This window comes from Bos indicus, chromosome 3 (genome assembly GCF_029378745.1).
Source record: "Bos indicus isolate NIAB-ARS_2022 breed Sahiwal x Tharparkar chromosome 3, NIAB-ARS_B.indTharparkar_mat_pri_1.0, whole genome shotgun sequence".
NCBI lineage: Eukaryota > Metazoa > Chordata > Mammalia > Artiodactyla > Bovidae > Bos > Bos indicus.
Window position 1 is genome coordinate 94,375,949 of NC_091762.1, and position 15,784 is coordinate 94,391,732.

At 39.7% G+C, this 15,784-nt stretch overlaps 1 protein-coding gene across 5 annotated transcripts in view; it reads right to left on the minus strand.

The window, feature by feature from the left end:
• ZFYVE9 (zinc finger FYVE-type containing 9) overlaps positions 1 to 15,784 on the minus strand; it is a 182,138-nt gene that overhangs the window by 102,836 nt on the left and 63,518 nt on the right. For all 5 annotated transcript variants that reach the window (XM_070786540.1, XM_070786539.1, XM_070786538.1 and 2 more), the window contains exon 2: positions 10,100 to 10,204. The gene's annotated coding sequence lies outside the window, so the exon portion shown is untranslated. The remainder of the gene's footprint in view (positions 1 to 10,099; positions 10,205 to 15,784) is intronic.

Genomic DNA, 15,784 nt, shown 5'->3' on the forward strand with positions numbered 1-15,784 from the left:
GCCTGTGCAGCACAGCCCAGCGTGGGTTGTTAAGAGTCCCAGAGAGGTGAGGAAGGCATCCACATGAAGGGGATGGTCTGGCAGAGAGACAGCATAGTGGGTAAAATGGCTTCACATGCAGGAAGGGTGAGGAGGAGATATAAGAGGGCAGTCCAGGGTGGCAGGTCACAGCCTGAGCAGAACTGGAAGGACCAAGGGAGAAGACAGTGATAGGGCACAGATTACATGCAGAGGGATGCATCGGATAAGCGATGACATAAAGGGTAATAGGAAGAAGGTTTCTCACTGGTGGAGAAGGGGTTAAAACAGGGGAAAACTGAGAACTAGAAAGTACACTGCAATGTACATGTGGAAAAAGAGAAAAATACAAAGAACCCTGCAGTGTTGGTTTGGAATCCGAGTTGTCAGTTTGAGCTCATGGATTTCAATAAGCATACTTATAGTAGTAAGTAAACACAGTTTTTGTATTCAATAAACATATTTCTGGCAATAAACACAGATCTAAGTGTGTGTGTGTGTACACATATATTCAAAGAACCTTGAAGCAGAAGATCCCCACCTCCACTCCATGTAGCAATGAGCATACCTAGCACCAGATTTGATTTATAAATATTGTTATTCACTAAAAGAAGCAAGGGCTCCACAGGAAAATGTCTGATTCTAAGCTAAAGTAGAAAAAATATAAGAACTTTGATGAGGATGGAGAGAAACATAAACCCTCACACACAGCTGGGAAGAAAGTAAAATGGTGTGGCAACTTTGGAAAACAGTTTGGCAGTTCCTCAAAAAGTAAAAAAGAATTAACCACATGGCATAGCTATTCCACTCCTAGGCTTATTTCCAAGAGAAATGAAAACATCAGTTCAGTTCAGTCGCTCAGTCATGTCCAACTCTTTGTGACCCCGCGAATCGCAGCACCCCAGGCCTCCCTGTCCATCACCAATTCCCGGAGTTCACTCAGACTCATGTCCATCGAGTCGGTGATGCCATCCAGCCATCTCATCCTCTGTTGTCCCCTTCTCCTCCTGCCCCCAATACCTCCCAGCATCAGTCTTTTCCAATGAGTCAACTCTTCATATGAGGTGGCCAAAGTATTGGAGTTCCAGCTTTAGCATCAGTCCTTCCAATGAACACTCAGGACTGATCTCCTTTCGAATGGACTGGTTGGATCTCCTTGCAGTCCAAGGGACTCTCAAGAGTCTTCTCCAGCACCACAGTTCAAAAGCATCAATTCTTCGGCGCTCAGCTTTCTTCACAGTCCAACTCTCACATCCATACATGACCACTGGAAAAACCATAGCCTTGACTAGACGGACCTTTGTTGGCAAAGTAACGTCTCTGCTTTTCAATATGCTACCTAGGTTGGTCATAACTTTCCTTCCAAGGAGTAAGTGTCTTAATTTCCTGGCTGCAATCACCATCTGCAGTGATTTTGGAGCCCCCCAAAATAAAGTCTGACACTGTTTCCACTGTTTCCCCATCTATTTCCCATGAAGTGATGGGACCGGATGCCATGATCTTCGTTTTCTGAATGTTGAGCTTTAAGCCCACTTTTTCACTCTCTTCTTTCACTTTCATCAAGAGGCTCTTTAGTTCCTCTTCACTTTCTGCCATAGGGGTGGTGTCATCTGCATATCTGAGGTTATTGATATTTCTCCTGGCAATCTTGATTCCAGCTTGTGTTTCTTTCAGTCCAGCGTTTCTCATGATGTACTCTTCATATGAGTTAAATAAGCAGGGTGACAATATACAGCCTTGACGTACTTCCTTTCCTATTTGGAACCAGTCTGTTGTTCCATGTCCAGTTCTAACTGTTGCTTCCTGACCTGCATACAGATTTCTCAAGAGGCAGGTCAGGTGGTCTGGTATTCCCATCACTTTCAGAACTTTCCACAGTTTATTGTGATCCACACAGTCAAAGGCTTTGGCATGCATTCACACAAAAACTTATCTGTGAATGCTCAGAACAACATTATTCATAACACCAAGAGTTGAATATGATCCAAAGATCTATTAATTGATAAATGGATAAATAAAACATGGTATGATATATTAACCGAATATAATAGTGTATGATAATTTAAATGGATAAAGTATTGCTATATGCTATAACATAGATGAAACTTGAAAATATCATGGTAACTGAAAGAAGCAGACACAAAAACCTACAGATTACATGATTCCATTTATATGAAATGTCCAAAATAGGCACAGAAACAAAAAGTAAATTAGTGGGTTGCCAGCAGCTGGGAGGAATTGGAGGGAAATGGGAGTAACTGCTAACAGATACAAGATTTCTTTTTGGAGTGATGAAAATGTTCTGGAATTAGATAGTGGTGATGACTCCAAGACTCTGCAAATATATAGAAACCACTGAACTATATATTTTAAAAGGGTGAATTTATGGTATGGTATGTGAATTACATTTCAATTAAACAAAAAAGAAAACAGAAGTGTCCAAAAATGATGGGGACATATCAAAGGACACAGAAATCAGCTTGAAGGAGATTTCACTGACCTAACCAGAGACATTCTAAACATCAATGTAAACAACGGTAGCAACAGATTATAACCATTGGATAAAAAAAGAAAGCCATGAGTCTTTACAACATAAGTGAATGAATTCCAAATATAATGAGGAATGGGGTGTTTATATAGTTTCAAAATTCCTCTCCACAAAAATACTAATTACAAAAAAAAAGGAGTCACTTCTGAAGCAAATCTTGGCAGATGTCACCTTTCATGAGTGATCAGAGTGAATGAACATCATCAGTAATGGGACAAACAAACTTCATGCTCCCTGACAGATCGCAATAAAAAGGACACAGCAATGTCCTCACTAGGGGAGGTTGGGAGAGGATTTGGGGGGTGGGGTAGGGTGACATGAGGTATATGGGAACTCCCTGTACTTTGCTCAATTTTTCTCTGAACCTAAAACTGCTCTTAAAAAAATAAAGTTTACTGAAGAGAGATCAAGGTAGTGAAGCAGGAGAACAGTGGAATTCACCTCCCTCCAAAAACACATCAAAAATACATCTCCATGTGGAATCACCTCATTGAACACTAACTGGAGACTGGCAGAAAGACTCTTCTACAACCAAGGCTATAGGAAACATCCACGTGGAATCAGGTAGGAAAGGAACAAAAGTGATCAGGTCGGGGACTGTGTGCTTGGGAGGGGACTCAGAAGAGGAAGGGGATTTCACGGGTGGAGAACCTCCCTGGGCAGTGAGCTACTGAAGGCACATACTGGGAGCCACAGCCCAGGGGTTCGATGCCAGGAAGACAAGCCCCTTGGCTGGTGGAAGGGCTGGTGGTACTAACAGAAGGGCTGTGGGAAGCACACGGGGAGCACACATACTCTTGCTTACTCCCAAAACAGGGTGGGGAGGCCAGACTGAAACTGCATGAAACACTGGCTGCTTTCCCAACTAAATGAAACATGTGATCCCAAACTCAGTACTCTTGACCAAAAAGGACATTATTTGCACATCTGGCAAAACGAGAAAGGTCTGACAACTGGATGGTGGTAATGCATCAAAGTTCATTCCCTAATTTGATGGCTGTGTTGTAGTTATGTACAAAATACTTTTTTGAAAGGAACAGTTTCAAACATGGCAGGGGATGCAGGTAGCAACTTACTCTCAAATGGTTCAAAGAAAAAAATTCTCTGTACTATACTTGCAAATTTTCTATAAACCTGAGATAGTTTTTTGTTTTTGTTTTTTTTAGTTTAAATGCCCTAAAACTATTATATTTTAAATTTCCAGGGTACTTTCTTTTTCTGATGCTTTTTATGACATCTTGATCTTACTTCATGGATATAATTCTTTTCTTACTTCTTTAATGTAATTACCTACAATTTGGTCTGACCTTTTTTCTTTTTCCTAAGCCTTCTGTTTCCAATACTATTTCCTCTAAAGTTCCTGTTTTGTGTTTTGATCTCTGTCTTTCACATTGGATGCTTTCCTTAAAATGCCTCACATTGAACAAATGAAGTACCAAAAGCCAATTGGAAGCTCTGCATGTGTGGCTTCTCAGCTGGAAGGCTTCCACTGCATGGTGACTGGGGGAGAACAAAGCTATTTCATTGGGAGACCTCCAAATGTCAGTATAACTAGGTCTTTTCTTTGGACTCCTGAGAAGAGTCATATAATCTCCTATAAGGGGGTATAAAGATGTAATACCAGGTAGTCACTGTCTGAAAGAAGAAAAGAAGATGGGAAGGGTCTCTCTTTAATATATAGGATTTCCCTTTATCCTCCTGCTTTTACTTTGGATCTTCATCCTTTGGTCTCTCTTATGTCTCACATCCCCAAGTCTTAACCCTCTTTAGTTTCATTTTCCAAGGAAAACCTGCGATCTTGGAGCAGACTTTTCATTGTATAAGATGGACCTTTCAGAGAGTTCAAATCTTATCTCCCTTTATGTCCACCTCTTATTCAAAATGAAAGTCACTAAATATCATATATGTACAAATAATTGTTGAACAACATGGGTTTGAACCATGTGGGTCTATCTATATATGGATTCTTTGAATAGTAAATATTATAGTAATACATGATCCACTGTTGGTAGAATCCACGGATGCGGAACCTCAGATATGGAAGAATTATGTATATAGGAGGGAGGGCGGTATGGGCCAAGCTACCCTCCCTGGCTTCTGCTGTCTGGTTAGACTCCAGCCGGAGCCATTTATAACTGCTTTTGGGTCATAGTCTTCTCTGGAGAACCTGAATTGCCTCAGACAACAATTCTCCAAGTTTCCACTTGGTATTCTCCAAACTGTCTGTTTACCAGGATTTAGAGGGGTCCATGGAGAACGCAATGGCACCCCACTCCAGTACTCTTGCCTGGAAAATCCCATGGACAGAGGAGCCTGGTAGGCTGCAGTCCATGGGGTCTCGAAGAGTCGGACACGACTGAGCGACTTCACTTTCACTTTTCACTTTCCTGCATTGGAGAAGGAAATGGCAACCCACTCCAGTGTTCTTGCCTGGAGAGTCCCAGGGATAGGGGAGCCTGGTGGCTGCCGTCTATGGGGTCACACAGAGTCGGACACGACTGAAGTGACTTAGCAGCAGCAGCAGCAGCAGCAAGGAGCGGTGGCTGTGTGGGCGCAGGAGGGCCAAGAGGAGGTGGCTGTGAGGAGACACCCCTCCTCCAAGATAAGGAGCAGCGGCCGTCCTTTGCTGGAGCAGCCCTGAAGAGATACCCCATGTCCAAGGTAAGAGAAACCCAAGTAAGACGGTAGGTGCTGCAAGAGGCCATCAGAGGGCAGACACACTGAAACCATAATCACAGAAAACTAGTCAATCTAATCACACTAGGACCACAGCCTTGTCTAACTCAATGAAACTAAGCCATGCCCTTTGGGGCCACCCAAGACGGGCAGGTCATGGTGGAGAGGTCTGACAGAATGTGGTCCACTGGAGAAGGGAATGGCAAATCACTTCAGTATTCTCGCCTTGAGAACTCCAAGAACAGTATGAAAAGGCAAAATGATAGAATACTGAAAGAGGAACTCCCCAGGTCAGTAGGTGCCCAATATGCTACTGGAGATCAGTGGAGAAATAACTTCAGAAAGAATGAAGGGATGGAGCCAAAGCAAAAACAATACCCAGCTGTGGATGTGACTGGTGATAGAAGCAAGGTCTGATGCTGTAAACAGCAATATTGCATACGAACCTGGAATGTTAGGTCCATGAATCAAGGCAAATTGGAAGTAGTCAAACAGGAGATGGCAAGAGTGAACATCTAGGAATCAGTGCACTAAAATGGACTGGAATGGGTGAATTTAACTCAGATGACCATTATATCTACTACTGTGGGCAGGAATCCCTTAGAAGAAATGGAGTAGCCATCATGGTCAACAAAAGAGTTAGAAATGCAGTACTTGGATGCAATCTCAAAAATGACAGAAGTGATCTCTGTTCGTTTCCAAGGCAAACCATTCAATATCACAGTAATCCAAGTCTATGCCCCAACCAGTAATGCTGAAGAAGCTGAAGCTGAACGGTTCTATGAAGATCTCTAAGACCTTTTAGAACTAACACCCAAAAAACATATCCTTTTCACTATAGGGGACTGGAATGCAAAAGTGGGAAGTCAAGAAACACCTGGAGTAACAGGCACATTTAGCCATGGAATACGGAATGAAGCAGGGCAAAGACTAATAGGGTTTTGTTTGCCAGGAGAACACAATGGTCATAGCAAACACCCTCTTCCAACAACACAAGAGAAGACTCTACACGTGAACATCACCAGATGGTCAACACCGAAATCAGATTGATTATATTCTTTGCAGCCAAAGATGGAGAAGCTCTATACAGTCAGCAAAAACAAGACCAGGAGCTGACTGTGGCTCAGATCATGAACTCCTTATTGCCAAATTCAGACTGAAATTGAAGAAAGTAGGGAAAACCACTAGACCATTCAGGTATGACCTAAATCAAATTCCTTATGATTATACTGTGGAAGTGAGAAATAGATTTAAGGGACTAGATCTGATAGATAGAGTGCCTGATGAACTATGGAAGGAGGTTCGCGACATTGTACAGGAGACAGGGATCAAGACCATCTCCATGGAAAAGAAATGCAAAAAAGAAAAATGGCTGTTGGGGGAGGCCTTACAAATAGTTGTGAAAAGAAGAGAAGTGAAAAGCAAAGGAGAAAAGAAAAGATATAAGCATCTGAATGCAAAGTTCCAAAGAAAAGCAAGGAGAGATAAGAAAGCCTTCCTCAGTGATCAATGCAAAGAAATAGAAGAAAACAACAGAATGGGAAAGACTAGAGATCTCTTCAAGAAAATTAGAGATACCAAGGGAACATTTCATGCAAAGATGGGCTCAATAAAGGACAGAAATGGTATGGACCTAACAGAAGCAGAAGATATTAAGAAGAGATTGCAAGAATACACAGAAGAACTGTACAAAAAAGATCTTCATGACCAAGATAATCACGATGGTGTGATGACTCATCTAGAGCCAGACATCCTGGAATGTGAAGTCAAGTGGGCCTTAGAAAGCATCACTACGAACAAAGCTAGTGGAGGTGATGGAATTCCAGTGGAGCTATTTCAAATCCTGAAAGATGATGCTGTGAAAGTGCTGCACTCAATATGCCAGCAAATCTGGAAAACTCAGCAGTGGCCACAGGACTAGAAAAGGTCAGTTTTCATTCCAATCCCAAAGAAAGGCAATGCCAAAGAATGCTCAAACTACCACACAATTGCACTCATTTCACACGCTAGTTAAGTAATGCTCAAAATTCTCCAAGCCAGACTTCAGCAATACGTGAACTGTGAACTTCCAGATGTTCAAGCTGGTTTTAGAAAAGGCAGATGAACCAGAGATCTAATTGCCAACATCCGCTGGATCATGGAAAAAGCAAGAGAGTTCCAGAAAAACATCTATTTCTGCTTTATTGACTATGCCAAAGCCTTTGACTGTGTGGATCACAATAAACTGTGGAAAGTTCTGAAAGAGATGGGAATACCAGACCACTAGACATGCCTCTTGAGAAACCTATATCCAGGTCAGGAAGCAACAGTTAGAACTGAACGTGGAACAACAGACTGGTTTCAAATAGGAAAAGGAGTACGTCAAGGCTATATATTGTCACTCTGCTTATTTAACTTATATGCAGAGTACATCATGAGAAACGCTGGACTGGAAGAAGCACGAGGTGGAATCAAGATTGCTGGGAGAAAGATCAATAACCTCAGATATGCAGATGACCCCACCCTTATGGCAGAAAGTGAAGAGGAACTAAAGAGCCTCTTGATGAAAGTGAAAGAAGAGAGTGAAAAAGTGGGCTTAAAGCTCAACATTCAGAAAACTAAGATCACGGCATCTGGTCCCATCACTTCCTGGCAAATAGATGGCGAAACAATGGAAACAGTGTCAGACTTTATTTTTGGGGGCTCCAAAATCACTGCAGATGATGACTGCAGACAGGAAATTAAGACACTTACTCCTTGGAAGGAAAGTTATGACCAACCTAGATAGCATATTGAAAAGCAGAGACATTACTTTGCCAACAAAGGTCCGTCTAGTCAAGGCTATGGTTTTTCCAGTGGTCATGTATGGATGTGAGAGTTGGACTGTGAAGAAAGCTGAGTGCTGAAGAATTGATGCTTTTGAACTGTGGTGCTGGAGAAGACTCTTGAGAGTCCCTTGGACTGCAAGGAGATCCAACCAGTCCATTCGAAAGGAGATCAGTCCTGGGTGTTCTTTGGAAGGACTGATGCTAAAGCTGAAACTCCAGTACTTTGGCCACCTCATGCGAAGAGTTGACTCATTGGAAAAGACTCTGATGTTGGGAGGGATTAGAGGCAGGAGGAGAAGGGGACAACAGAGGATGAGATGGCTGGATGGCATCACCGATTCCTTGGATATGAGTTTGAGTAAACTCTGGGAGATGGTGATGGACAGGGAGGCCTGGTGTGCTGCAATTCATGGGGTCGCAAAGAGTCGGACACAAGTGAGCGACTGAACTGAACTGAACTGAATGTATATAGAGTTGATTATAGGTTATATGCAGACTTTCCAATGCACGGAGAGTCAGCACCCCCTCACCCACATGTTGTTTAAGGGTAACAGTACATCTCAAAGATGAATATGATTATTTAATTCAGTACAGTTTCTTCCTGAGGATCTCTTCTTTTTTATTCTATTGACCAGAGATCTTTTAGACACTGTCTTGAATCTGTCTTAAGGGTCTAACTTTTACAGCACTTATCTGATTGCTCTTCGGGTGTCTCCTTCACTGTTACTTCCTCTATGCTATATACTAATTACAATGAACATGTGTGCATTCATGCATAAAATATTCCTGAGCATCTACTACGTATCAGACACTGTTTTAATCATTAGGTTACAATGACAGTAAGACAATGTCCTTGACCTAACCGTACCCAATGTTTTATAGAAGATGGATAAGTAGACTTAAAATATGAAATACTGTGATATATACTAATTGATATTAATATATGCACTGGGTACTATGGAGCCAAAGAAGATGGGAATCCAAATCAGACTAGAGCAGGGGTATATTATTTGGGGTAGGATGGGCTACTGTAAGAAATACTCCAATAATTTATTATTGCTGACTAATTATTATTTATTATTATTGATGGTCTTTGCAGTGGGTTGAAAACCTCCTAAAGAGGAGATGCCTTAAAAAGAAGATTTTGCCAGATGAAGGCAGACAGAAGCACTCTTCTCTCACACTCATGTGAGAAAGCTAGGGGACAAGAAATACCTAGCCAACTCCAAGTCCAGAAGTTTTGGTGAGGAAAGTACTACTGCTAGGTGCCTTAAGAACTCAGTCTGCCAGACCCATGCCTCTATCCTTGAAGCTTACATGGAAAATCAGAGCACTCAGCCAGAGCACACAACAGTCCAACAGTGAATGGCATAATCAGTCTCTGAAACCAATCTCACCCACATACCTTCCCTTCCCACCACCATGTTCTACGCATTAAATAATCATAAGACTTGAAAGAAAACAAAGATTCCTAGTCAGAAAAATGTCAATGATTAAGAAGTCTTGCTCTATCAGAATTAATAAAATACTTCCAATTTTCTGCTGGAAATGATTGCTCTTCAGAACTCGTCTAAACATACAAAATAAAAAAGTGTAATTAAATCTGTATTTCTGTTTCCTTATCCTAAAGTAAGATTTAACTATTTAACACTTGTGCGATTGACTAAGAAATATTCATAACATTAATCGGGTAGATACACCAATTAATTGGGTAGATTTTCTCTTAATAATATTGCTCAAGTCCATGCTCTTTGTCATGCTGAAATTACCTGTCTATGCCCAAGGTAGAAGTTGACTCTGAAAGGAAGAAGCCAAGCACTGGTAGAGAAATTAGCATTTTGATGTAATTCAATAGGAATTTTAAAACATCCTTTTTCCCTGGACTTAAGCCAAATCTTTTTTGTAAAAAAAGCAATATTCCTGATTTAATAAGAGACAGTTTCATAAATGAAGCAATTAGAATATATATTCATGAGCATTAGCTTCTATAAAGCTATTTGTTTTCTCAAGTTCAAGCTCTCAAGAGAAATAAGGTCACTGGATTTCTTACCTTTTTCCTTTACACACGTGGTAAGGAGCGGGCTTCTGTGTGTTCACTCATGGTGCTTGCTGTACTACCAGCCAGTCCTGCTGCTTCAGTGTGCTCTGTCTGATCCTAAAGAAAGAACACATTGCTCATTATACCTGCTAAAGCAATAAGCCCCATTTTTCTTCATATCAATCTATCATAGCTAGACAAATAAAAGCTATTGCAATTATATCTTCAGATTCAAAGACCTGGCCAGCATGGAATGCAGCAGCAGACACATTATATTGTCTAAAAGGGCCCAAAGTTAAATGTTTCAAAGAATAGTTAAGAATTTCCACACTCTTCTTATTTTCAATGAGTAATACAAAGTGAAAGATCAAAGGCAGGTACTTTCTATCCAATGACTATGGTAATTCATAAAAACACTATTTATTTATATTTCAACAGGCCTTCCACGAATCCAAAGCTAACAAAACTGCTGCTTCACAAGAAAGTCCTCTGTTAGTGATTTTTTTCCTGTATATACAGAATTTTTAAACTGAGATCAAAAGATTTCTGTTAAGATTTTTTAATGCCAAACAACTGTTTCTCCTCCAAATGGAGTCCCTTATGATTTCAGCCTCTCTCCGCTGCTTAGAAGCAACGGATTAGCAGTTGAAACTAATCAGAATAAAACTAAGTATCTCATATTATCTGTATAAAATATCTAACCTATGATCAAAACAGTTTCAAAATAGAAGAGTATCCTAGACATGACCTAGTAAACAGCACTTAATTTTAAAGTTATCTGGCAATAAAAGAAATTTTTCTGACATTATTTCAAATGTAATTCTACTATCTGATGTGAAAATGATGTGCTTACTAAAATGATAAGTATTCAAAAAGGCCAAAGCATAATTCTTTGACTTTGTGGATCACAACAAACTGTGGAAAATTCTGAAAGAGATGGGAATACCAGACCACCTGACCTGCTTCCTGAGAAATCTATATTCAGGTCAAGAAGCAACAGTTAGAACAGACTGGTTCCAAATTGGGAAAGGAGTGCATAAAGGCTGTATATTGTCACCCTGCTTATTTAACTTATATGCAGAGTACATCATGAGAAATGTTGGACTGGATGAAGCATAAGCTGGAATCAAGATTGCTAGGAGAAATATCAATAACCTCAGATCAATAATACGCAGATGACAACACCACCCTGAAGGCAGAAAATGAAGAAGAACTAAAGAGCCTCTTGATGGAAGTGAAAGAGGAGAGTGAAAAGGTTGGCTTAAAACTCAACTTTCAGAAAACTAAGATCATGGCATCCGGTCTGATCACTCCATGGCAAATAGATGGGAAAACATGGAAACAGTGAGAGATTTTACTTTTTTGGGCTCCAAAATCACTGCAGATGGTGACTGCAGCCATGAAATTAAAAGACGCTTGCTCCTTGGAAGGAAAGCTATGTCCAACCTGGACAGCATATTAAAAAGCAGAGACATCACTTTGCCAACAAAGATCCTAGCCAACAAAGTCTAGTCAGGGCTATGGTTTTTCCAATAGTCATGTATGGATGTGAGAGTTGGACTATTAAGAAAGCTGAGCGCTGAAGAATTGATGCTTTTGAATTGTGGTATTGGAGAAGACTCTTGGAGGAGTCCCTTGGACTGCAAGGAGATCCAACCAGTTCATCCTAAAGGAAACCAGTTCTAAATATTCATGGAAGGAATGATGCTGAAGCTGCAACTCCAATACTTTGGCCACCTAATGCAAAGAGTTGACTCATTGGAAAAGACCCTGATGCTGGGGAAGATTGAAGGCGGAAGGAAAAGGGGATGACGGAGGATGAGATGGTTGAATGGCACCACCGACTCGATAGACATGAGTTTAAGTAAGCTCCAGGAGTTGGTGATAGACAGGGAAGCCTGGCGTGCTGCGATTCGTGGGGTTGCAAAGAGTCGGACACGACTGAGCGACTGAACTGAACTGATTCTAAAAGGCCAGGAATTCAAGGTTCCAGAGAACAATTTTAAAAAGTGGAAAGAAAATCACTGATGAAAGATTTTCCTGTCTTGAGAACTTGGAAAAATATATACATGCTATATACTCTAAATGAGAAGAGCTACTGATGCTAAGAACTTGGAAAAATATATACATGCTATATACTCTAAATGAGAAGAGCTACTGATGCTAAGAAACAACTTCCATCTATCAAATAAGGGATAAAATCATACCAGAAGTATGTAAGGGCTGTATAGGATAGAAGTTCCAAAGTCAAAATGAGAATGAGGCCAAAGTAATAATTTTAATAACTAGCTAAAATTAAAAAAAAAAAATATATATATATATCTAAATTCAAAGTCAAATTCTGAGTATGTGTGTCTATTTTAACGTGTGAGGCAAGTCCAATAATATGATGTAACTGTCGTAAATATCATAGGTTTTCCTTCCGGATCCCTCTGATCTTCTAGCCTCAGCTGGCAAAATCTCAAGCCTGGTTAAATTCAACCATCTACCTACTCTATACATTCTCCTAAGCAGTTTAAACAAGGCTAAAGGAAAACCCACATGAGATGGTGACACCTCTCAACTTCACATTTATAACTTCACACTACATTTTCCTTAGTTAGTCTACTTTCAACCCTATATCTCATCTTCACCTTTCTGATATGCCCCACATCCTTCAGTTGAAAGCTTTCACAATTCAATTCTACCAGAAGATAAACCTCTAGTCTCCTGCAGGACAAGAAGGAAAGTTACTTGACTACAAAAGATAAGGTGGAATACCTGCAAAATTAACCACTTGTAGCACAGACTTCCAACCAATCCTGTTTTCAACACCACACCTCACCTAAGCCTTTAGAGATCCCTAAAGCCTCCACATCTATGGTGGTACTCACTTGCTTCTGATCACAGCTCCCTCTGCAGGTAATTTATAGTCTTTGTTTTAAATCCTTTCTTTACTTTTTCTCTTTTTTATAGCTTATTTTTACATTTATTTTGTTATTTAGTTTAGATAATTTTAAAAGCCTACTTTCCATTTATAGTTATTACAAAATATCTGCTATATTCTCCATGTTGTACAATACATCCTTGAGCCTATCTTACACTCAATAGTATGTATTAATACCTTCCACTTCGTGACCTCTACATTGCCCCATCTCTCTCCCCCTGGGAACCACAAGTTTATTCTGTGTTTCTTTTTTTGTTATATTTGCTAATTTGCTATATTTCTTAGATTCTACATATAAGTGGTAACCTATAGTATCTTTCTCCGACTTATTTCATTTAGCATAACATCCTCCAAGTCCATCCTTGTTGCTGTAAATGGCAATATTTCATTCTCTTTTATGGCTGAGAAGGCAATGGCACCCCACTCCAGTACTCTTGCCTGGAAAATCCCATGGACGGAGGAGCCTGGTAGGTTGCAGTCCATGGGGTCGCACACGACTGAAGTGACTTAGCAGCAGCAGTATTCCAATATACATCTATACCACATGTTCTTTATGCATTTATCTACTGATGTACACTTAGGTTGTTTTACATCTTGGTAATTATAAATAACACTGCTATGAACATTGAGATGCATGTATCTTTTTGAAATAGTGTTTTTGTCTTTTTCATATATATAACTTAAGAGTGGAACTGCTGAGTCATATGGAAATTCTATCTTTAGTTCTTTGAGAAAACTCCATACTGTTTTCACAGTGGCTGTACCAATTAACATTCCCACCAACAGTGTAGAAGGGTTCCTTCTCCTCCACACCCTCCCCAACACATATTATTTGTGTCTTTTCAATAACAGTCATTCTGACAAACCTATGATTTTTGAGAGTTACATAATATCATTGGACTTGCATCACAGTAAAAAGACACGCATACTCAGAATGTGTCCTGATATCACATTATGGTTTTTATTTGCATTTCCTGATGATTAATGATGTTGAGCATCTTTTCATGTGCCTGTTGGCCATCTGTATTTCCACTTTGGCTATTTAATTCTTCTGCCCATTTTTAAAACAGGTTGCCTTTATGATGTTAAATTTTATGAGCTGTTTATACTTTCGCCCATTCAGTAGGTTGTCTTTTCATTTTGTTGATGGTTTCCCTTGCTGTGCAAAAGCTTTTAATCTTAATTAGATCCTATTTACTTACTTTTGTTTCCTTTACTTTAGGAGATGAATCCAAAAAAATATTGTTGCAATTTATGTCAAAGAATGTTCTGCCTATGCTTTCCTCTAGAAATTTAATAACATCCAGCCTTGCATTTAAGTCATTAATCTATTTTAAGTTTATTTTTGTATATGATATTAAAGAATGTTCTAATTTCATTCTTCTACATGTAGCTGTCCAATATTCCCAGCATCATTTACTGAAGAGACTGTCTTCTCCACTGTATATTCTCGCCTCCTTTGACCATATGTGCATGGGTTTATTTCTGGGCTTTCCATCTTGTTTCATTGATCTATAAGTCTGTTTTTGTGCCAGTTCCTATTGTTTTGGTTACCATAGCTTTGTAGTATAGTCTGAAGTCAGGGAGACTGATTCCACTGGCTCCATTCGTCTTTCTCAAGATTGTTTTGGCTAGTTAGGTTCTTTTGTGTTTCCATACAATTTTTAAAATTATTTGTTTTAGTTCTGTGAAAAACACCATCAGTATTTTGATACGGATTGCATTGTAACTATAGATTGCCTTGGGTGGTATGATCATTTTAACAATATCAGTCATTCCAATTCCAGAATACAATATATGTTTCCATCTCTTTATGTTGTCTTCAATTTCTTTCACCAATATCTCACAGTTTTCCAAGTGCAGGTCTTCTGCCTCCTCAAGGAGGTTTATACCTAGGTATTTTATTCTCTTTGATACAATGCTGAAAGTGAAAGTCGCTCAGTCATGTCTGACTCTTTGCAAGCCCATGGACTATACAGTCCATGGAATTCTCCAGGCCAGAATACTGGAGTGGGTAGTGTTTTCCTTCTCCAGGGGATCTCCCCAACCCAAGGATTGAACCCAGGTCTCCCACATTGCAGGCAGACTCTTTACCAAGTTACAAGGGAAGCCCAAGAATACTGGAGTGGGTATGGGATCATTTCCTGAATTTTTCTTTCTGCTATTTCATTGTTAGTGTACAGAAATGCAACAGATTTCTATGTATTAATTTTATATCTTACAACTTTACTGAATTCGTTGATAAACTCTAGTAATTTTCTGGTGGTGTTTTTTAGGATATTCTGTGTATAGTATTATGTCACTTGAAAACAGTGACAGTTTCACTTCTTCCTTTCCACTTTCTATTCCTTTTCTTTTTCTTCTGACTGCTATGGGTAGGACTTCAAACTATGTTGGATAAGAATGGTGAGACTGGGCATCCTCAGTTTCAAATGTTCCTGATCTTAGAGGAAATGGTTTCAGCTTTTTACCATTAAGTATAATGTTAACTGTGGATTTGTCAGATATGGCCTGATTCATGTTGAGATATGTTCCTCAATGCCTGTTTTTGGAGAGCTGTTTTTTTTTTTTTAACATAAATGAATGCTGGATTTCATCTGAAGCTTTTTCTGCATCTATTGAGATGAGCATAAGCTTTTTACTCTTCAGTTTAATGTGGTGTATTACACTGACTGATCTGCAAATATGGAAAAATCCCTACGTCATTGGGATAAATCCCACTTGACCATGGTATATTATCATTCTAATGCATTATTGGATTTTAGTTTGCC